Source organism: Neolamprologus multifasciatus, chromosome 22 (genome assembly GCF_963576455.1).
Source record: "Neolamprologus multifasciatus chromosome 22, fNeoMul1.2, whole genome shotgun sequence".
Lineage (NCBI taxonomy): Eukaryota > Metazoa > Chordata > Actinopteri > Cichliformes > Cichlidae > Neolamprologus > Neolamprologus multifasciatus.
Window position 1 is genome coordinate 26,137,314 of NC_140459.1, and position 22,170 is coordinate 26,159,483.

The 22,170-nt window shown below is 39.9% G+C and overlaps 1 long non-coding RNA gene across 2 annotated transcripts; it reads left to right on the top strand.

Annotated features, from left to right (window-relative positions):
• Positions 1-11,688: 11,688 nt before the first annotated feature.
• On the top strand, positions 11,689-15,396 carry LOC146493622 (uncharacterized). Of its 2 annotated transcripts, XR_014872015.1 has the most exons (6): positions 11,689-12,224; positions 13,376-13,449; positions 13,657-13,775; positions 13,868-13,995; positions 14,082-14,176; positions 14,770-15,396. It is a non-coding gene; the product is annotated as an uncharacterized LOC146493622 (long non-coding RNA). The 2 variants fall into 2 exon arrangements; XR_014872014.1 differs by lacking the exon at positions 11,689-12,224 and having other exon boundaries at positions 12,359-13,449.
• Positions 15,397-22,170: the final 6,774 nt, after the last annotated feature.

Genomic DNA, 22,170 nt, shown 5'->3' on the forward strand with positions numbered 1-22,170 from the left:
CTATGCAACTTCTCGGGAAAACCGTAGTGGATTATAAAGTTTTCCCACAGGGCCTTGGCTACAGTTTTAGCCTTTTGGTTGGGAGTTGTCATTGCTACAGCATATTTCGTAAAGAAATCTGTAATAACTAAGACATCTTTAGTGTTGCTGCGATCTGGTTCAATCGTCAAGAAATCAATACACACCAACTCTAGAGGTCTGGTGACTTGAATGTTTACTAGGGCCGCTGCCCTCTCTGGCAGGGTCTTTCTGCAAACACACCTGCTACAGCTTTTGATCTTTTGCTCTATGTCTGAGGCCATTTTTGGCCAGAAAAATCTGGTTCTGGTTAAATCAAGGGTCCGGTCAAGACCAAAATGACCCATGTCATCGTGAAGGCTTTTGAAAACCATAGATCTTAGACTTTCAGGAAGAACCAGCTGGTACTGGGTCTCTTCACCTACTTGCCTTTTTCTGTACAAAATCCCGTTCTGCAACTCAAGTTTGTTTAACTCACGCAGAAGGATGCTAAGTTGTGGGATCTCGTTGCGTACAGTAGGAGGAGATGTTTCACCTGTTTCAAGCTGGTGTATGATTTCACTGATAGCAGGATCGTTTGTTTGACTTTGTCTTATCTCTTCTTCTGACAAGCTTGGAATGACAAGAAAAGGATCACACTGGTCGAAACTGTCGGGAACAGCATCAACGGACATAGACAGTGAAGTTACGAGTGGGCAGGCGAGAGCATGGTCTGTGTCAAGAGACTGGAGGACTAGATGTTTCTCACAGATTGCACTGACAGCTTGAGTGGGAACGTGAGTGAAAGGATCGGTGCCAGGCAAGTGGTGTTGCACAAACTGACGGATCCGCTCCTGTTCCTTCAGGGAGACAAGGTCATTTAATGGCTCGAGATGCGGACGACGAGATAGGCCATCTGCGTCCACGTTTTGTTTGCCTGCTCTGTACCTAAGCTGGAACTCGAAAGAGGACAGGGCGGACAACCAGCGATAGCTCGTCGCGTCTAACTTAGCAGTGGTCAAAATGTAAGTTAGAGGGTTACTGTCAGTTATTACTGTGAAAGGACTGCCATATAAGTAATCGCAAAACTTTTCCGTTACAGCCCATTTGAGTGCAAGAAACTCAAGCTTATGAGCAGGATAACGGCTTTCGCTTTTTGATAGTCCTCTACTTGCGTATGCAATTACTCGCAACTCTCCCTCCTGCTCTTGATAAAGAGCTGCCCCTAACCCAATTGTGCTTGCATCTGTGTGTAATACGTAAGGCAACTTGGGATCAGCAAAGCCTAAAATTGGGGCAGAAGTCAGTTTGTCTATAATCGTCTCAAACGCTTTCTGACAACTCTCTGTCCATCTCTCCCCGAAAGGAGCTTTTGGCTGAAAGTATTGGACGCAGTTGGACTTCGAGCTATTGCTTTTCCGCAGTGGGGGGTATCCGGCAGTTAGATTGGTAAGGGGTTTTACGATCTTAGAAAAGTCCTTAATAAACCGCCTATAATACCCTGCAAACCCTAAGAAGGAGCGGAGTTCTTTCAAGTTCTTGGGACTTGGCCATGTTTTTAACGCTGCTACTTTTTCGGGGTCTGTTTCTACACCGTTTTGGGAGACGATGTGCCCTAAGTACCGAACTGACGTCTGAAAAAACATACATTTTTCAGGCGACAGCTTCAGACCGTATTCTTTGAGACGATTAAGCACGTGGAGAAGGCGGGTCTCATGTTGTTCGAGGGTTTCGGAGTAAACTATAAGGTCGTCTAGATAGACCAGGACTTCCTTAAGGTTGATGTCGCCCATACATTTCTCCATCAGCCTTTGAAATGTGCTGGGAGCGTTTGTTATACCTTGGGGCATCCGGTTGAACTCGAAGAACCCCATCGGACATACGAAGGCTGTTTTGTGCTTATCTGCCTCATCAACCTCAATCTGGTAGTACCCGCTTTTGAGGTCAAGGACAGAGAACCATTTCGATCCTGTTAAGGCGGAGAACGCTTCTTCCAAGTTAGGAAGCGCGTAGGCGTCTTTGATGGTGTTCAGATTCAACTTACGGTAATCTACACAGAGTCTTACGTCTCCATTCTTCTTCCTTACCACCACTATCGGTGAGGAAAATGGCGACTCGGATTCGCGAATGACACCTGCATCGCTTAGCTCCTGCAAATGCCTCCGTACGGCGTCAAGATCTTGTGGTCGTACGGGACGGGGTCTGTGCTTAAAGGGGGTTTCATCGCTCAGTTTGATTTGGTGTTTTACTTTGTTAGTGCAACCAAAGTCTGTATTGTGTAGCGCGAAAACCTCCGACATAGCACTTAACTTTTGTGTGATTCGTTCTTTCCATTCAGCAGGGACTGGAGAATCAGCAAAGTTAAGATTAAGCTCAGCAGGGTTCGAGCTGGGAGTCTGTTTGGACTGCTCTGTGATCTGACTGTTTGGTATGATCTCTTGAATAGCATGCATTTCAGCAATGACACTTTTCGCAGGGATAACTATGTCATGCTTACTTTCATTTCGCAGGACCACTGGAAGCTTTTGTGAGGGTTTCTCAGCAAGGGTAAGTAGACAGTTGGTGACCAAGACACCACCTGGCAAGGAGGATGTAGAGGGGGTCTCGACTACTACCCACTTGCCTGAGTGTTCAGTTTTTGCGTGGACTAAACCCTCTAACACTCGACTTTGGCCTGCAGGAATGACTTCAGGCTCTTTCCCTGACAGAGTGACAAGACCGAAGCTGTCGTCCTCTTTTTGCTTGTGTCTTTGTTGTAACACGCTCAGCACTACTCTATAACCATAAGGCAGGATACTGAGGTCTGTATCAGCCAAGGAGAGGCTTTCAAAGACAAGGTCAAGAGTGTTAGTGCCAATTAAGAGAGAAGACTGAACACTAGAGCGTGTGTCTGGAACAATTAATGAAAGAGAAGACACGGTAAGTTCAGTACCAAAACAGTTCTTTGGAAAGGTAATGTCGACACAAATATAGCCTGAATATGGGACATTCTGACCATTTGCAGCTTCGACTTCTAGCAGGTCCTGTATTGGATGGATTTCAAGGTCTGCTAGATTGTTTTCATAGAACGATTGGGACACTGTAGTCACTTGCGATCCGGTATCAAGAAGGCAGTTGCAAGCTTGATCATTGATTTTTACTTGAGCAGTGTACTTAGCTCCAATTAGACCCTTGGGTAGTTTCGCAGTGGCTGATTTATTGTTTGAGAATCGTTTTCCGGGTTTATGTGAAGGTTCAGTGGGACTAGTTTTATCCGTAGCACCCATTTGTCCCGCAATGAGAGCTCCCTTTAGTTTAAAGGCTGTGTTTGCTTGTTTTGTCTATCCCACAGTAACTGTTTTTCCTTCAACTGTTTCCTTTTGTCAGTGACTAAAGACGGGTTTGGGTCATTTGGGCATACAGAAACAATATGGCCGTCTTCGCCACACTGGAAACAGTAACCAGGCCTGGGCCTACTCTTCGCAGCTTGGGGTGTCAAAGGGGTTCGTTCTGGTACTTTAGAGTTGGTCTTAGCATTAGCTTTCGGAGGGTTAGACTTTTTCCTAGGAGGGTTCAGGGTTAATGTTGCGAGATGGCTTTGAAGCTGACTGATTTGTGCCTTTAGTTCTGTGACCAGATCTTTTTGAGCATCTACTGATGGGTCTACTTTCTGGGGTTTCAATCTTGTCAGTTCACTCTGCAGTGCAGTTATTTGTGTTCGCATTTCAGTAAGATCGTTTTGCATGGTGAGCGCAGGAAAGTCAGCATTTGCAGCAATAGAGTGAGAGGCTACTTTTGGTCTGGTGGCAGCAAAATGTTTTTTCATTCGGCTTTCTTTTGCAGTATGCTTGTCCTCTTCTACTCTCAACTGTAGCAGCAGCTCGGTGAATGAGGGGGGTTTATCTTTTTTCTTTTCGAGCTGAAGATCTGTTAACAAGGCATTATCCCAACACCCCCGACAGAATTGACGCAGAAGGTGCCGGTCCGCTTCACCAGCTACGACACCACCTCTTTTCAGAGCTTTTGAGAGAGCTGTTTGCAAGCGATGGAGGTAGTGTGAAGGCTTTTCACCTGCATCTTGTAATGTGTTGAGGAATTTGGCGAAAAGCTCATCGCCATCCTCCACAGTGCCAAAAGCTGAATGGAGTAGTTCAAGATAAGCTGAAGGCAAGGCTTCAGGGCCCAGAGGTTTCACCACGTTGGCAGCAGGCGGTACAAGACTGTCTAAGATTTTCCGCGAGCGTTGAAAGTCAGACAGATTGGGATCTTGAAGTATGAGCTCTACACTGTGGCGCCATGTATCAAAGTCCACCTCATGACTAGGACAGGGCAGTTTGCCCGAAAAATTTCTGAGGCGGAAAGAGGCGCTCACTGGTGAGACAAGAGCTTCACTTCGCACTATGTGCTCTACTACAACCTTTTGCACATCAGGGTGTGTTATAAAGCTCTGTGGAATGGTAGCTTGTAGATCTGGTTGTGTCTGGTTGACTGACTCAGAATCGCTGATGCGTTCGCTAGCTTTGATTGGTTCTGCAGTTTCACTTTGGATAGGTTGGTCATTTGCTTGTACTTGGGTTGTTGGTTCACTTTGTAAGTCTGGGATAGTTGCTTCTGTGCTGTGTGTGACTGACTGAGCACATTGGGAAAGGTGTTCATGCAGAACAGTTTCAAAAGATTTGCCACTAAGTCTAGCAATGCTTTGCAGTTCATTGAAAAAACTGTTGGTGGCGACGTTGGTAACAGCTGCGATGTACTCAGGTGACAGGGCTCGTATCTGATAAGTGACTTCATTCGGACATTCAAGTGTGTAGGGTAGTAAGGGTTCAAGTGTCGACAGAGCAGCTCCACTCTCATACTCTACAATAGCATTTTTGTGGTAAGAAGACTTAGGGTCATCTATCTTCAGAGTTCTCGCTGTTCGACCATATCTGTTTAAAAAGTCTTTTAAAGCTTCATTAGCGTCTGTGCCTGTAATCCCACTAACAATAACTGAGTTTGGGATTTTAACATTCTCTCTGTCAACTATTTCCATTTTGCTGGACTTGGCCTATTTTTGAGGTCTGGGTCAGGAAAACAAGCTTGAGGAATCAATTACTACTCCTGGCTGGCTCGCCACTTCTGTAACACTTCTGGAGTCGTTACAGTATACTAGGACCAGTTAGGTTCGACTACTAGAGTAGTAATGAGTGTAGCATGTAATAAAGACCACAGACCAGAAAATACGTTTAAATTGCCGGCTTGTTATTTTGTGAAGACAGAGAATAGACAGTTAACACACATCACATAAAACATCCAACATCACACATTTAAGGAAAACAAGATATTTTCTTTCCCCTTTTTGTTCAGTATATTCTGTTAGTTTATCCTATTTATCTCAAAACCTTTTATTTGGCTTTAAAAGGATGTTATTTTCAACCTAGGTTATTGTCTTATTTATTTCAAGTTCTAAGTTCAAGTTTATCCTTTGATCTATTTGCATTAACACTGTGTTATTTTAAATCAAGTTCAGTTCTTTAGGCCCAAGATTTAATTTAATGTTGGTCTAGGTTCACCTTTCAATCTCAACCAGTTCTTATTTTGTTTTAACCCAACAAACTTATTTACATTTCCATTAACACCATTAGAGCATTAAAATGTGAGGTTGACCAAAATAATTTACAAAAACATGTAAAAACTAAAAACAATTCAGCAAAAGGCTGAATAATCCCCTTAAACAAACAAATAAACAAAAGAAAGTTGTCTCTGTGTCCTTTAACTATTAATCCTGGAATTACTCCAAATGATTATCCAGTGCTTTGAAAGTCCGCTGTTCTTTTGCAGAGGTGTATGGATTAATCCTACCAGTTTTTTCAGCGAAAGAGCTCAACGTCCAGCAGGGGGCGTTTTCCCTTTTCCTGCTCGGTACAGTCCAATGGGTCCGTGGGTGGCTCGCCATCTTGTGTCTCGCTCAGCGGATCAAACTCCGATTCTAGCTCGGCATTTCCCGATCCAAACCTTAATGGCCTACCATAACAACAAAATAAAGTGCATAAACATTCGAAAATAACACAAGGGTAGCTCTTAAATAACAGTAAAAGTCCATTTTTCCAGCTTATTTAGCCGTGAATGAGGTGACGCCAAAATGGCGCGCTGAAACACCGTCAAAGGCCTTTGAAGTACAGCCTGTGTGTCGGTTAAGCACGAATCCACCGTGTTTAACATAAAACAACATAAATCTGCTACCTTGGCTCTCCGTTTGCATGAAATGAGCAATATAATACAACAAAACATTTCTTGCATGAAATAAAATACAATTTCTAAACTCACCAAGTCCCGTTCGGTTATGTTCACAACGTCACCGAGGCAAGGACAGGTCGGAAAAACAAAAAATATATTCTCCAGAGTACAAAAATGGCTTTATGTAGATTTCTGGCTCGTTTTTAATCTTTTTTCACTCGTTTAGGCAGCAGCTCCGCAAGGACTGTCTGCATTTCTCCCTCTCTAGCATCAAAAAGAATGAACAACCCGATTGGGTGTGGCTATCACAGGAGTCACGCTGCAGCGTGCCCTTTCACAATAAGAGTCTCAACACATATTTTAGCCATTTTACCTGAATTAACATAAAACACCATGAATTAGCAAGTTTTGTACTCTTTTAACATGTTTTTAAACACAAATGAAATCCTATAACATGAATTATATCATTGCTGATGTTTTTAATGAATTTTCTAACCATTATGATCTATTTATTTATCACCTGTGATATATTTCTTATGACTGTTTTTACTAACAGGCTTTTATTTATTGGCAGTTATGTTAACCAGGGTTACACCGGCATGAAGTTATTTTCCACATGTACACCAAGCTGATATTCACACACATACACACACACACATATGCACACACACAACACAGACACATAGATCTCAAAAAATAAGCAGAGATAACATTGCCGCCCCACATTTCCTGAGAGCTGTAGAAAATATATCATTTTTCTACTTGGCTTTCCTTCCTTTGGCAAATTAATCTCACTCTGGGCATTTACACCATAGTACACATTAAATATAGTCTGCATAGGCCTTGTTTGATCATACTGCCTACCTGCAAAGCGTGTTTGTGGATTTGCAGTGTGCTTATATTAATGTTATTAATTGCAGCTTTTCATTAAATTCTGGCTGCGCTGTAGCAGCAGCTCAGGAAGACTGTATTTGATAGATGTCTCCCCTATTAATTTGCACGCTGGAATTTAGCGTGTGGGTGGCTCTGCCCCCGAGGATCCATGGGTCAAAAGTTGAACTTCATTTTCAGCCAGGAAACCTAATAGCTCTCAAAAACAATCTGTGGACTTTTTGTATATGCCCACATGTTAATTAAACTGGATGCTAGCATCAGTGCACCTCACCTCCTTTAAAACACCTCTTCAAAAGAGTGAATGTAAGTCTTATGGATGATGGCTGCAGAGATGGAGAATCAATGTCAGAGGTGGATCGGTCAGGGTCCAGCTGTAGCTCGGGATGAATCTGGTGGCTGTTATTGCTCAGTGATGTGCTTGTCATTCTTACGTTACAGAGACCTGCAGTACCAAGTGCATGCTTAATATTCATTCTTTCCTTTGTTGTACAGATTTTGTGTGTAGTAGGCATATCTCTATTTCATGGTTACACGCTCTGTGACCACAGCTCAGATATATGAGCTTCATAAATATTTATCATTCTTCTGTGCAAGGGACAAAAGGGGAATATTTACTTATATATTAAATCAGAAAACATAAGAAAAGCAAAAAAAAAAAATCTTTGCTGTAAGCCCTTGGCTATAAATTCCATCATACAAGTGAATAACACAAAGGTGTATAACAATCTGTAGCTCTTTAAGTGCCTTAAATACCAAGAGCATTTTCTTCCTGTCAACAAAAGACAAATAAATACACAAATATTGTAATAACTATTATTTGCATACAAACTTGTATTTTGTTGCTCTGTGTTACAGTGCTCAAAAATAACCTGCCAAAATATATTGAGGAGTCACACTATGTGGACATCACATTTTGGGTTGTGTTAGGAAATAAAATATATAATCTGTAGTTGTCTAGACCAAAATACTAAATTTTTCTCTACAAGGGCCACTGTTCTATCAAAATTTAAAATGAATGTGTCACGACCCGCAGGATCAGCAAGGCGCTGATCGTCATGTTCCTGTCTCTTGCTCTCTCTGTCTTTCTCTCCTGTTTTGCCGGGGCGGAACTCATGGTGGGTTAGGGTTACCTGGACCTCATCAAGACCAGCTCTTACTTAAGAGGGAAGAGATCTGCTGTTCGGCGCTGGATTGTTGTTAAACTCTCATCAGTACCAAGTTCAAGCCTAGGTTTCTCGTGCCTGCGTGCTAGATATTAATGTGTGTATCTTTGTACCTAGATTCCCCGGGCCCATCCCTGTGTTTCCCCGAGCGGTGTGTGGAAGGAGCGACTGGTCACTAGTCCCCCTCACATCTTGTATATAGCACTATCCCTGCACAGGCTGTAAATACACTTGGTGAAGAAATTGTAAATAAACTATCATTGCTAACTCGCAGCTCCGGAGTCCTGCATGTGGATCCTCAAGGGCAACCCGTGACAGAATGTCCTCATATGTGGATCTCATTTTTCTCAGAAACAAAAATCAGGTAAAAAAAACAAACAAACATAAAAATCAGGTAATTCTTTGTTTTTACATTCATCAGGTCCCAAACAGCTCAAATAGCAAAGAGAAATTAAAAATGCATGCCATGAAAGGCATACTCTCCACAGCACCAAATGTGTGTGGGCAGTGCTTTGCTTTCTGTGTTTTTACTGTTGGTCACTTTTCCTTATCTTGGTACAGTTAATCAATATTAATGTGAGTGAAGGATTACACTGCTGTCATCTTTGACACTGATAATTTGATGCAGTATCAATAATGTATTTAGTTCTGCCAACCAATCAAATTAAGCAAGAAACATTCCTCCCCTTTTTTCTGTCTGAAAACCCTTTCCTGAAAAAAAGATGCAGTCACAGAAAGTATCTGATGTCTTTATTTTGTGTTGCTATGGGTTGTCACTGGGAGGTAGCATCTTCTGAGGTTCTGACATTGTACCCATATGAGGTATTTGTTTGTGACCTTGCAATTTCTGCCTTGTAGAGGTCATGTCTGTAAAGGTTCTCAGTCATCCAGGTCATTGTTAAAATAATTAAAATTTCTCCTAGTTTCTGTTTGTATTGACCAACAAAAAGGCTTCTGATACTGGACCTCAAAATCTACAAGAAATAGCACAAATATGTAACTTTGTATTGAATATAGTAAAAGCGAATCTATTCAGGAGTGCAGGAGTGGATGTGAAAGCAAATTAAACCCAAAGTCAAATTCTGCAATTCACAGAGAAACTGAAAAAAAAAAACAAGCTTTACATCTCTGACTTTACAAGCCTCAGTTAGCATCTTAAATGATAAAGTTCACAACAGTACATTAGAAAAAGGATTGCAGTATTGCTGAACTAAGTGTCCTCAATGACTGCTGTAAAGAAGAGTGTGCAAAAATTCCTCCACAATGATGTGAGAGACTGATAATATCCTATAGAAAATGAGTACTTCAGGTTAACCGTGGTGGTGGGGGTTAAGGTGTGTGGGGCGGCAGGCTAACCCAAAGTAAATGAATGTATACAGCATTGAAATATTGACTGCCCCCTCAGCCCTTTCATCATTTTGAACCCCATAGATGGGGGTTCAAAATGTCATTGAACTTAATGCTAAGTTCAACAACTTGAAGGATTTTTAATATATTATTATTATATTATTTTTTTTTATATATTATTATTTTAAATACTATTTTATGTTTTTGTTTTGTTTTATTTTTATTATTTTATTTGTCTTATTAGTATACATATTAATAGAATTTACAGAGCGTTGAGAAAAAATATTAAAGTCTCATCAAAAAGTGTATATTTTGTGACAAAATATGAAGCTCAAAGTAAACTAAAGATGGCCTTTGTCAGTAAAAGCTCTTGTATAAAGAATAGGTGGCTCAGTATAGATAGTGTAGCTGACAAAAGGCAGGATATGTTTGCCTCAGCTGGTTTGACAAAACCTAAATCACCAGTTGGACATAATTGACATCACATGGCTAAAACCAGAAATAAATATTTTTAAACTGAAATATTTTTGAAGAAGATGTGGAGATTAATTTAATGTTAAGTGGCCAATCAAAGTAAATTTCCTTGAAATGTATCAAATGGTTATTCTTAGTAATAAATAATAGTTGAGTAATAATGATCTAACCTGAAATGCCAGTGGTGCAAATTAGTCCCAGTGTAAGAAGGATATCAAGAAGGATCACAACATGTAATATCCCAAAGCTTCTATTATGACTGTAGAGTTTACTGCAGAGCTTTGTTCATTTCTATTATTAAATTACAATTCAGCAGCTTTGCATAAAAAAGTATTACCTCAGCAGAACATGTATACTGCCCTTAGAATATATCATCAGGAAAAGAAATGTAGCCCTTGATTTTGAATCCAAAACATAACCTACTTGTGAACACTGCAAATTTCTTGTAGCTTAACAAGATTTATTGTCTTAAATTTAGCCAGATTATCTTGTCCATCTTGTTTTGAACATTACAAACTAGTTTCCAGTCTCATGTGTTAGATGATTAGACTTGTTTTAAGTATATATTCCTTTTTTTTCTTATTTAGTCTGTAAATCTAAAAATGAACCATTTCACCTTTATTTCAAGCAAAAATAGCTTTTAGATAGAGTGTAAAACAAAAAATTATCTTAAAATAAGAAACATTCACCTTTTTCCTTGAAATAAGAAAGTCAATCATTGGAAGGTATATTTAGACCTGAGACGTGTCACAGATGTATTTGTTACCATGTAAAATAAGCCACTTTACTCTAACGGCATAATGTATAGCATCTTCAATCACCAAAAACTCCATATTAGCAACCTCTGATACAGGACCTAGTCCTTTCTCATTTACAAATATTGGATGCTCAGTTCCTGCTTCACTTTGACAACACTCCAGCAGCTGATTGTGGTTTACAAGAGACTTGCACACATTCTTAAAGTTTAATTTGGCTGACCATTGTTTTTTTTAAAAAAACTGCGTTTAGACTCTATTTCATACACGTATGACAAATTACAGGTCCCAGGGCAATAATCTGAGAGGGAAGATGCAGCATGTAATCTTCTATCATTTTTTTTAGTTTGGACACAGTTTGTAAAGACACAACTGGGGCAAAAAGTATTTTAACAATTTCAATTAAATCCAAAATAAATTTGATAAAAGAATGGCAAAATCTTGATCAATATAAGCATTTGTCCAGGGGATTGTTTTAATCTGTTGTCACTTGAAGCTAAAGTAGCATTAAATTTTTTTTTATGAATTATAGAACATTTTTTGAGACATTTTATTAAATTCGATGAATTTATATTCCAAAATCTCTTTTTCCCAAAGTCTGTTTTTGTTTCATAATGGGGTTTTTCATAATGGTGTATTTATTTGAGGTCATTTAACAACTGAATTTCTTATTCAGGCAATCAGGGTGGGACCTGAACGCTCATTGGCTGCTGCTTAAACAGGTGCTTAAAATTAAAGTGTCTCAAAATGTTTCTATTATTACAAAAAAGAATCGTAGTGAAATAAATATTTAATAAAATATTATAAAAATACACAATGTAAAATAAAAATTAAATGACACGTTTTAACACTTTGGTGTTCCATAGTCTAGTTCATATTTAAAAAGTTAAATAATGTATTAGCACTAGATTAGGTTCCTGTATTCCTCGGTACAACCATCCCACATATCACACAAAAGTCTGGACTACTGCTATGAATTGTATTAATATGGCTCAAAAGAGACTTTACTGTTAAGGCAACAAAAACAAAACAAATCCCACACCTCCAACACGCCATCTTGTTTGGGGAAAAGACCTGAAAGAAGTTCTTGGCGGGCAGAGTAGTAGAGGTCAATACCAAGTTTGAAGGGGTGGTTTATACCAAGTCTGCATTTAACTTGTGTAGTAATGTAATTGTAAAGACGACTACAACAGTCATAGTAATTGATGGGTTATTTGTTAAAATTAGTTTTTCAAATGCAGGTTCATTATGCATGTTATGTTCACGTTTTACAAGCTTTACACAGACGAAAATGTGTAACCCTACCTCCCCCCTGGCTGCCCTCAAGTGGCTCTGTCCATTATCTCACTGTTTGAATCGGAGGACACGAGGGAGCAGGTTCGGACTGGATTCTGTTGAGGTAATTAACTTTTGCTTACAAACATTTCGGGTTCTTTTAGCTTTGACTAACTGTAGTAACATCAGTCGTGGTCAAATATTAAGTTTTACCGAGGCAGTATTATCAGTTCACTACCAATGGGTAGTTAGCCAAAACTGCTTGCCAGCTAGCTAGCTTAGTTCATTCAGTATGCTGAATTGTTAGCATGCAGTGATAGTTTAAAATTATTAATGGTGCTAGTTAGGTAAATTTAGCTTCGTGTTCAATATACTTAACATAGCTATATGACAAAAGAACTACAGTTGATATCCGCCTTTGCAAAAGTCCGTTTTGTGTTTCCCACCCACGGAAAATAAAAAGCTGCGGTGTTTTTTTTCCTTCTTAAGCCGCGTGCTCTCTGTCTGCACTGTGCTTGGTGTGTTTGTGTGTGCGACTTGGGAGGACCGATACTGGTTTGAGACAAATCTCGCAATCGGGCTCATAACTTTACAATGCTGTTTTTTGTTATGGAAAAAGACAGGGGTGTTGGACAGATCTATATTTAACTTAAATGAGGATTTACTTAAGTCATCAAGAGTTAACTGTTTTATGACCAAAATTACATTTAACCAACATGAGTTTATTCAAATTTTATTATTTTACTATTTTTTGCAAGTCCAGTTTGGGTAATGAAATTAAAGATAACACAAGGGAATAAAAATAATGCACATTTATGAAAGACATCTTTACCTATAGATTTACTTTAAGCCTCATTTCTGACAGATTATGATTAATCATATAAACTTGTAAGTTGGAGAAGATGTGAACTTGCTTCCAATTATTTATGTTGTAAACTATTAATATCAATCAGGTCACTTTAACCTTGCTGAACCGAGGTAACATTTTTTCTTATGGATGAAGTGGCCTAATCTGAGCTGTGGTCATTTGTTGAATGATTTGACAAGCAGTTGGGCACTATTAGTTTTAGTTTGAAAACTAGTTTGGAATAGCCTTGTCATAAATTTTAAGTGAGCAATTTTATAAGACTTAACCATTGAATTAACACAGGCTCTACTTGGTCTGTCTTTTGCACCTTATCCATGTGTCTGATTGCATAGACTTTGGATCCATGGCAGGTGGTGTCTTGACTCAGTTTTTCTTTTTGACCCAAACATATGTTTTTCTTTCCTCAGGGAAAAGTTCTGACAAAAGCTACACCAGTAAATCATGGAGGGTTTGGATGATTGCAGCCTTTCGGTTCTAAATGGTAGGCCAAGCATATGCATATTTATGCAAATTAATGTCTAAATGAATTTTGTGTTGCACACACTGACAGTGATCGTACATAGAATCAGTTTTATGTTGTCAGATCAATAAAATATTTAAATTACATTTAAATGTATTTGACAAAATGACAATTTGGAATTGTTGTACAACTTTTACATTTCTGAAAGTTACTGACTTTTATATACAGCTGCAGACATAGATGAGGTCTTGCTCCACACCCTCAGTAGGGACGATTTAAGGGACCTGCTTCCAGGGCCTGAAAATTTTATGAGGAGGAAACAGTTGTGGGCTCAAGTTCACAAAGAGGCAAGTTTTGCCGCTTTTGATTTAAAAACACTTAGCACGACACATTTTGTTTAGGACTCCTGTAATATAACTATTTTCGTTTTCTTATTTAGGATGAGACTAAAGAAAAGGCGTCTCATGGACATCTCACCATGTGACCAGGGAGAAGATTATGATGCAGATTCAAGTGGTGGATCAAACATGCTTTTGCCACCAAGGAGCAGTTCTGGTGACAACAGTTGTAAGTGAAAGATTACAATTATGGCAATAATATTGAATATTGAACTGAAATTTGATTTAGTTCTTTCTTTCCTGTTCTGTTCATAGCCCTGTTCAGGACACTACCAACTTTCTTCCCATCACAAGTTGCACCACCCAAGAAGATGGGACATGCCAGTGAAGCACTGATTGATGTCCTTCAGGTCTGTGTTTCTTCATATTTGTTATCAAATAATGCCCATAAAGCCTTCACTTTAACAGTTTATTTGGCATATGGCCTTTTTATCCATGCCAAGTCCTCCAACAATGTAGTTTATATTTGGAAAAGGTGTGCAGAAATCTGAAATGGCACAAACACTGAGATAAAAAAAAATTCAATAAAAATAAAGAAAATCATAAAGAAATTAAAAACAAAATGGAAATAATTACATATTTAACTATCACAGGTGCAGTATCTTTGTCATTTCCTAAAGTGTGTAAAGACATAATCCTAACGGTGATGAGGCAGAATTTATTACATTTTTCAATGGCATGAATATATATATATATATATATATATATATAATTTTATTTTTTTTCTATACAGTATTTGTCAATCTAAAGAAAAATAACATTAATATGGTCTGTAGCGCATCTGATCTATGGTTGTCATCATTCATGTATCACCCGAAGGGTGCACCCCAAAGGGATCAATAAAGTGAAGTCTAAGTCTAATACATACTTGAACTACCCTGATAGCTTTGGAGTTTCTCCGTACATTGTACAATTTTTGTCTTTGTTTTTCTTTTGCCAACAGAAGATCCAGCGTCAGCCCCGTTCTGCTCTTTGAAGGGTCCCGTTGTCTTATTGCAGTTGGAACCACTCTCATCACCACATTTGACCACAGATGACCTTGGAGAAGGTTTGCTGTATCTTATGGCATACTACTACACCCTGCATCTCACCTATCCTAAATGTGTGGCAACGCTTCTGTCTGTCATTTAGACTGAAGTGTTAAAGGACAAAATCCATGAGCAAGACACCACAGGCTCATACAAAAAAGTCATGGCAGGCTGTAGGAATGTTTATTGAAACGTAGAGCTGTTTGAGCAAGATGTAACTTAGGTCTGTGTTGGAAGGTTTGGGCCTGATAGCTTTGAAGTTGCAATTTACACTTGAATTCTTTTTTTTATTCTTATTAATGTAATACAAAGTACTTTTTTCTTTAAACACATCTGTTCTGCAAATTGTGTTTAAAATTGCAAATGCTCTTTTTATTACATTTTATATGTTGAGTAGCTAACTGGTTTAGCACTTCTAAAAGGAACACAAAATAACAATGTTACACTTACAATGTGTCTTTAAATTTTTGTGTACTATGATTCACTGAAATATTTGTTACTGTTTGGAGAGTTTGTTTCCAATAAAGGTCATGTACACAGTATACTTTGCCTGCTTTAATTTGGCTTTATTTTTCTTATTTTGAGAATTCTTATCAAGTGTAATTATCTTACTGCACTGGCAGATTATTTCACTGAATTTAAGAAGATTTAGACTACAATCTATTATTTTTTAACTTATTTTAAGATCTTTAAAATGATTTAATGTACTAGTTTTTAGATTATTTGCCTTGATTTGTTCCTTAGAATAAGTGTTTTATGCCTATTTTCAGATTTAATTTCTTCAACATTTTGCTTAGAACAAGTGGTTAAATCTTATTTTAGGTTTCAATTGCCATGATTGGTTGCTTGGAATAAGTGTGTAAGGCTTATTTTAAGATTTAACTATCTAATTGTTCCTTAGAATAAGTGGTTAAAGCTTATTTTAAGTTTCAATGTTCTGATTTGTTGCCTGGAATAAGTGTAAAATACTTATTTTTAGCCTTATTTAAATCTGGATATTGTTCTTATTTCAAGAAATCTTAATAAGAAAAAAACACTTACCCCACTGGCAGATAATTTCACTTGTTTTAAGCAAAACTTCACCAAAAATAAGTGTATTTATCTAGTATTAAGGAGGTGGGTTTTTGCAGTGAAAAGGTTAGGGGTAAAGAATAGGTTAAAAGAAATCTGCCTTGACAGTGAAAACTTGAACATATCATACCAATATTCAATCATTTTTACTTTATTTTTTTTATCCACACAAAACTACTCTTTGTATTATGTAGCCTTTGTCCACTAATCATGTCTTCTTCCTTTTAATCCAAAAAAAGGCAAACAAACACCAATCAAAACATGCCTTTAACAAGACTATCTTTTATATTATCTTTTGATAAGACATAAATGTTAATACTTTCTCTGTTGCTCAAGGCCTTAACATTAGTGGTTTGCTTTAGTGAAAGATTCTAATTTCCTTGGCTGGAGCAGTATCTCACAAGTGCAGATTGGCTGAACATAACTTCTTAGTGCAACTGACAGCTGATAACAGATAATTAAAGTTGCCATTGTTTTTGTGAAACACTGCCACAGATTTGCTCAGACTTCCAAAACAAATACAGGTACATAAATTTCTTTGACTAACATTTGATGATTACGTTATTTGCTAAAATGCAAAACTAATTCATATGTAGAGATAAGATTTCTCCCTTTGTTTCTCAGTGCAACCGTTAACATGGAAGTGTAGTTGTGAACTGACAAAACTTTGTTATTTTTACTCAGAGCGAGTGACAAAGAGATAAATGGATTTCTTATCAAATATAAACAGGTTAATGTCTGTGCCAAAATTCTGTTATGTATTTAGTAAGTTTTGCCTGCAGACAAACAAAAACAATAACAGTGGTTTAGAATTCACAGGGCTGTTATTGTTAAACTTGAATCTGAAAGCTTGAAGTAATGTACCATTTGTTCTCACATTTGTTCACGTTGAATATTTAATTTGGAAGCACTTTTGGGACAGAGGTTGGATGAAAAAGCATTGCAAAGCTGATATCACAGGTGGCAGTATATTTCACAGTGCACACAGACATCCTAATTTGCATTCAAATCACCACAGCAACTCATGAGAAATGTGTTTGCTTTGCAGCAGGTTTGTAATCCTTCTGTGCACCACAATTCCCCAGCTTCCTTGTCAAAGCCAAGACAGAACAGGGGGGAAAAAGCAGATGCACTGGCTCTCTTCTAAAAGCAGAGTCACCAACCTCTGTTTCCCTCATTTGCCTCTCCTAACTGAGCATACACTAGATAGTATGTGTTCACTTATACACAGTCGTTGTCCTAGATCATTCATATAGTTCTTGTCCCCTTCATGGTTTGGTGTTGGCTTAGGGTTCATTTCTGTTGCTCCTCTTCCCACCAACAAACAACTGAAAAAAATAAGTATCCTCTCCAACTGATAAGTCTGCCTTTGAACCTCTGTCTTTGTCCAACACTTCTTCTTCTTCCTAGCGGTTTATATCCCGCGACGCAGGGTCCGCTATCTTGAATGCCTTCCTCCACTTCTTCCTATCAAGGGCGTCTTCTGGTGTAACATTCACAGCCATTTATTACATCCTTGATTCGGTCCATCCAGCGCTTTTTTTGGTCTTCCTTGTGGCCTGTTTCCATCCAGATCTAATTGCTGGGCTGTCTTTGCGATAGAATTTTTATCGCTACGGACAACATGGCCGTACCATCGGAGCCTTGCTTCTCGCATCTTGTCTGTGATCGGTCATTCCCCATTGTTTCCTGACATCTTCGTTCCTCGCTCGGTCAAGTCGTGTGAGACCCAGAGGCCACCTCAGCATCTTCATCTCCATGGTGTGAAGAGCTTGTTCGTGTTTGGTCGTCGCTGGCCAGCACTCTGACCCGTAGAGTGCCACTGGGCGCACAATCGACTTATAGACTTTCGCCTTAAGATAGATTGGCATTCTCTTGTCACATAAGACTCCACTCACCTGATGCCACTTCCTCCACGCTGTGTTGACACGGAGTCTGGCGTCTGGTAGAGTTTCTCAGTCCGAGGTGACAAGGGACCCAAGGTACTTGAATTGGGCAACTTTAGTCAGTGGCTCGCCGTCGATAGTGATGGTACTGTTGGTCTGGGGGCCGCATTCAAGGTACTCAGTCTTCTTGATGTTCAGGCGCATGCCGTTTTCGAAGAGCCAGTCTTTCCATCCTCGTGTTTGGGTTTGCAGGGCTAGGCAGTTTTCTGTTTCTGATAGGCACACATCATCTGCATCCAGGAGGCTGGTGATTGCAGATCAGCTGTTGCGGTGTCCATACAGTGGGTGAACAGCAGGGGCTAGAGGGCCGAGCCCTGGTGGACGCCAACGGTAATCGGGAAGGCTGGTGATGTTCCCGCTGAACATCGGACCTTGTGACATTATGGTTGAGCAGCTGAGTCCATTTCACATAGGCTTCCGGGGTACCATGAGTTCGTAATGATCACCAAATCAGCTTGTGGGGGACCCTATCGAATGCCTTTTCCAGATCCAGGAAGACCATGTGCACCGTCTTGTTCTTTTCCTGGTGCTTTTCCATCAGCAAACGGGCCGCGCGTATGGCATCGATAGAGCCACAGCCCTTAACAAAGCCGCATTGATTCGGGGTGATTGTGACTGATAGGTTTGTAGAGAGAAAATTTTTTCCCCTTCATCATAAAACATGTGACATGTTGTCATGCACTTCACAAAAGAGGTTTGTTCTTATGTATTCAGAGTTGTGTATCTAGGTACAGGATTCACTCGCACATCAAATCCAGGAAACTCAGTGTTTTAGTGTTTTAGAATCTCCACTCCAACAAACTCCAACACATCCCATTCACTTGTGCTAGAATTCAATCACCTTTCATTAATCTAAGAACGATCAACTAATTTGCATATCAGCTATTAACCCACTAAGATGACAGGACAACAGAAATGCATGTTCAAAATGTTATCACAAAAATAGAATTTCCCTCATACAGTAAATTACTTGTGCTGCGTCAATCAAGCAGGAAGCACCTCCCAATTTACTATATTAACAACTATATTTATTATCTGATCACTGGTTGTTCAAACCAGAATCTTTTTTCCCACAAAAATTAAACTGTTGTCCTGTAACCTAGAGAGTCAATTGTCAGCACTGGATAAATTCAGCATTTGATAACAAGTGTCTGTTAAATTTACCCTATTTTAACACTGATGAGAGATAACAAGCTAATTTTCATTACATGGGTGTTTGTGTTATTAGGCAGGTTTAATGCATGTCTGTGGAGCTGCATATCCAGCAGAGCATGTTCTTAAAGCTGCCTTTCTTTCACATTTCTCTGCTATTATTTGATTATTTTTTTAACTAATGTGCTATGAGTCCACTGGTCTTTGCATCACTTTTCATCACACGAAGTGACTTGGACAAGATGATAAACAGACTCACATGCTCAAGATGCTGTCTAATCTTCATGAGCTCTCTTGTGTTTGTGTTAGTAGGGTTAATGCATGTTCTGCTTGTGTGTGTGATTTTGTATGTTTCCTTTTGCAGTGTTTCAGACTCCTTCACAATTTTCCCACTTAAGCAGTCAGTTTTCTTTTTCCCAGATTTGCTAACCCAAATTTTGATTTCCCACATTAAACAACAGCATTCCTCTGTGTTCTCACCTGCTCCTTTCACTCCATTCTCATCGCCCACTTCAACAGTCCAATAGCCGGCAGTTCTCTTTCAGCTTTGTCCTGTATTCTTCACTGTCTCTTCTTGCCATTCCACTCCAAAACTGGCAAATGTCAAACTCCAACAGTCTCCTCAAAAGTTCTTGTCACAGCACAGTGAATTTGCAGTTTGCTGGAAACACAATGCCATTCATCCAATCAGTCAGGATGATGGGTTTGCTCTTCTTCTCCGATGCTGTTAGTCCTCACTGCTGCTGCTTGTTGGGTCTCTTTGCTCAGGACTCTGCTGCTGTATCTTTATCTGCCATGTTATTTGGAACTGCATTCCTTGTCTTCAGGGAGGAGTGAGAGCTCGCTTGTGAGGTTGAGGGACACATGGTGCTGTAAATAATTCAGCCAGAAACTTGGACTGAACGTTTCCAATGATGTTAAACTCTTTTTTTAAATTCTTTTTTTCCTTTACGATAGCTGGTGATCTGCAGAATCACCGCTCTCACAATTGGAGACAATTACGTTTACACAATGCACACACACACTGCGACGTCAGGCACATTCACACTCACTTTTTTCATCTGCGTAAATAAATCATATGGCTGGTGATATGTGCCATGGTGATGTATAAGTATGATCACAAGTTTATATAGTTATTTTTCAACCCAACAAACATAAACAAAAACATGATGCTGATGCTATGAACACTCTACACACACAGTGGCAAAGACTTGCACTTTCATATTCAATTCGGCATCTCCATCATGTAGTTATCAGCTGTTTCATACAGGGTTCAGCATATTAGGTGTTTTCATAGGTATGCTCTATATCTCAGCAATGGCTCATATTGCTGAGATATAGAGCTACCTCGTCAGGCCAGGACTCTGCAGTCTATTTACACCTACAGGCTAGTGGACACTTTTTCAAGGACGAGGATGTACACATCCTGGACAGGGAAGAACGCTGATTTGAGCATGGAGTCAAGGAGGCCATTTAAATGAAAAGGGAAAGACCATCTCTGAATCGAGGAGGGGGCCTAAGGGTTCATCTTTCGCCATCTTACAATGCTGTGATTGCAGCCATTCCCCAACTCTCTGTGAATGGTACTCATGGCCATTGATCAGTGGGTTTTGGTCAGTGGTTGTTGATCAATGGTCATGAGAATTTGCATAATTATGATTAAGGAACTGACCTCACAGCCCATTGTTCCTTCAGTGGGCTGGTTTCAGTCATTATGCAAATGTACTGTTTATAAGATTGGGGAAACCTGCAGTCAGCTGAGACTGAAGAAGTCACTTGGATGAGTGACGAAACGTTTCTCCCAGAAAACGCTACGTCCAGATGAACAGAATCAAGTTTTGGAGATTTATTTTTCTGGATGATTGAGAATGCATCAAGACGTTTTAACAATTATCCACCTCAATTAAATCTATGGTCTGGAACACAGGCTGTTGTTGATCAGGGCAAGCTAAAGAATAATCTAAACATTTTGTGTCAGCAAGGGGTGGGGGAAAGCCATTCACCAGAGCATATCTTAACTGCTGCTGATGTGGGCTGGCCTTCTCCACACGCTCTTCAAGGCTGCTGTGTTTTCTGAAAACTTCTAACATTTGAATCTAAACATTTTATAGCAACCAATTTACCCTCAAAATCACAGGTTTGTATGAGAATATAAATATCTCGCGCTGCCGGGAGTGAATTCTCGCATGAATGTGTCGTCTCCCTGTGAGGCAGTCTTACTTGCTTGGGAACCCATGATAACAACAACAGCTGGTGTCACAGACCACGTGCCCGACACAGACGTACACAAACAACACAAAATAGGCCTATAGCTTTCCCCAGCCTGCATGAACCCGCACGGCTGTTGAGCTCCTGGACTCGCGTGTACCCGCGCGGTCACCGAGCTGCACCTGCCTGCGTGAAACCGCACGGCGTATGCCCGTGGCAAACCGCGCAGCCGTACTCACGTGAACCCGCGCACCTGCCTGCATGAAACTGCACGGCATAGGCCCGCGTCAAAGCGCGCGGCCGTACTCGCGTGAACCCGTGCAGCTACAGCCGGAGCCGTCGCTCTCTTTTGTTTATCTGCCTGCGATTAACCGCACGGCTCAGGTCCGCGTGAAACCGTGCAACCATGCTCGTGTGAACCCGCGCAGCTACAGCACTCTTCTTTGTACAGTACTTACTTGGTGTTGCTCTTGCATTAATCTCGAATCCCGTCAATCATCATCCAGCGAGGAGAAAAAAACAGACAGCTAATCCACCGGCCCGATGACGAATTTTCACGTCTCGGGACTTTACTCCAGGAACTTCTATAAGTCCTGGCTGACGTCTTTCGGCGTGTCTCTTTTTCCCCTCGGTGAATGTCAATTCTAGGGATCCGGCGTTGAAGGACCAATTAATGATAGGTTTGTAGTTTGAACCTATTGGCTGGAACGTTCAAGACAATTTAATTACACAGCAAAAGCAAGACACAAGTAGGCAAAGTTCTTCGTGTTACTCATGCATGAGGGAGAGAACCACGACAAGCGCCGTTCCGTCGCATGACCCCAGTCACTCTTGTCCGCTCCCCCATAACATCGTTCTTTTATTGAGCTCACATGAATATACATAGGTTCATTAACATAAGACGTCTACATACACACAAAGAGTACCTTGCCTGTGCGT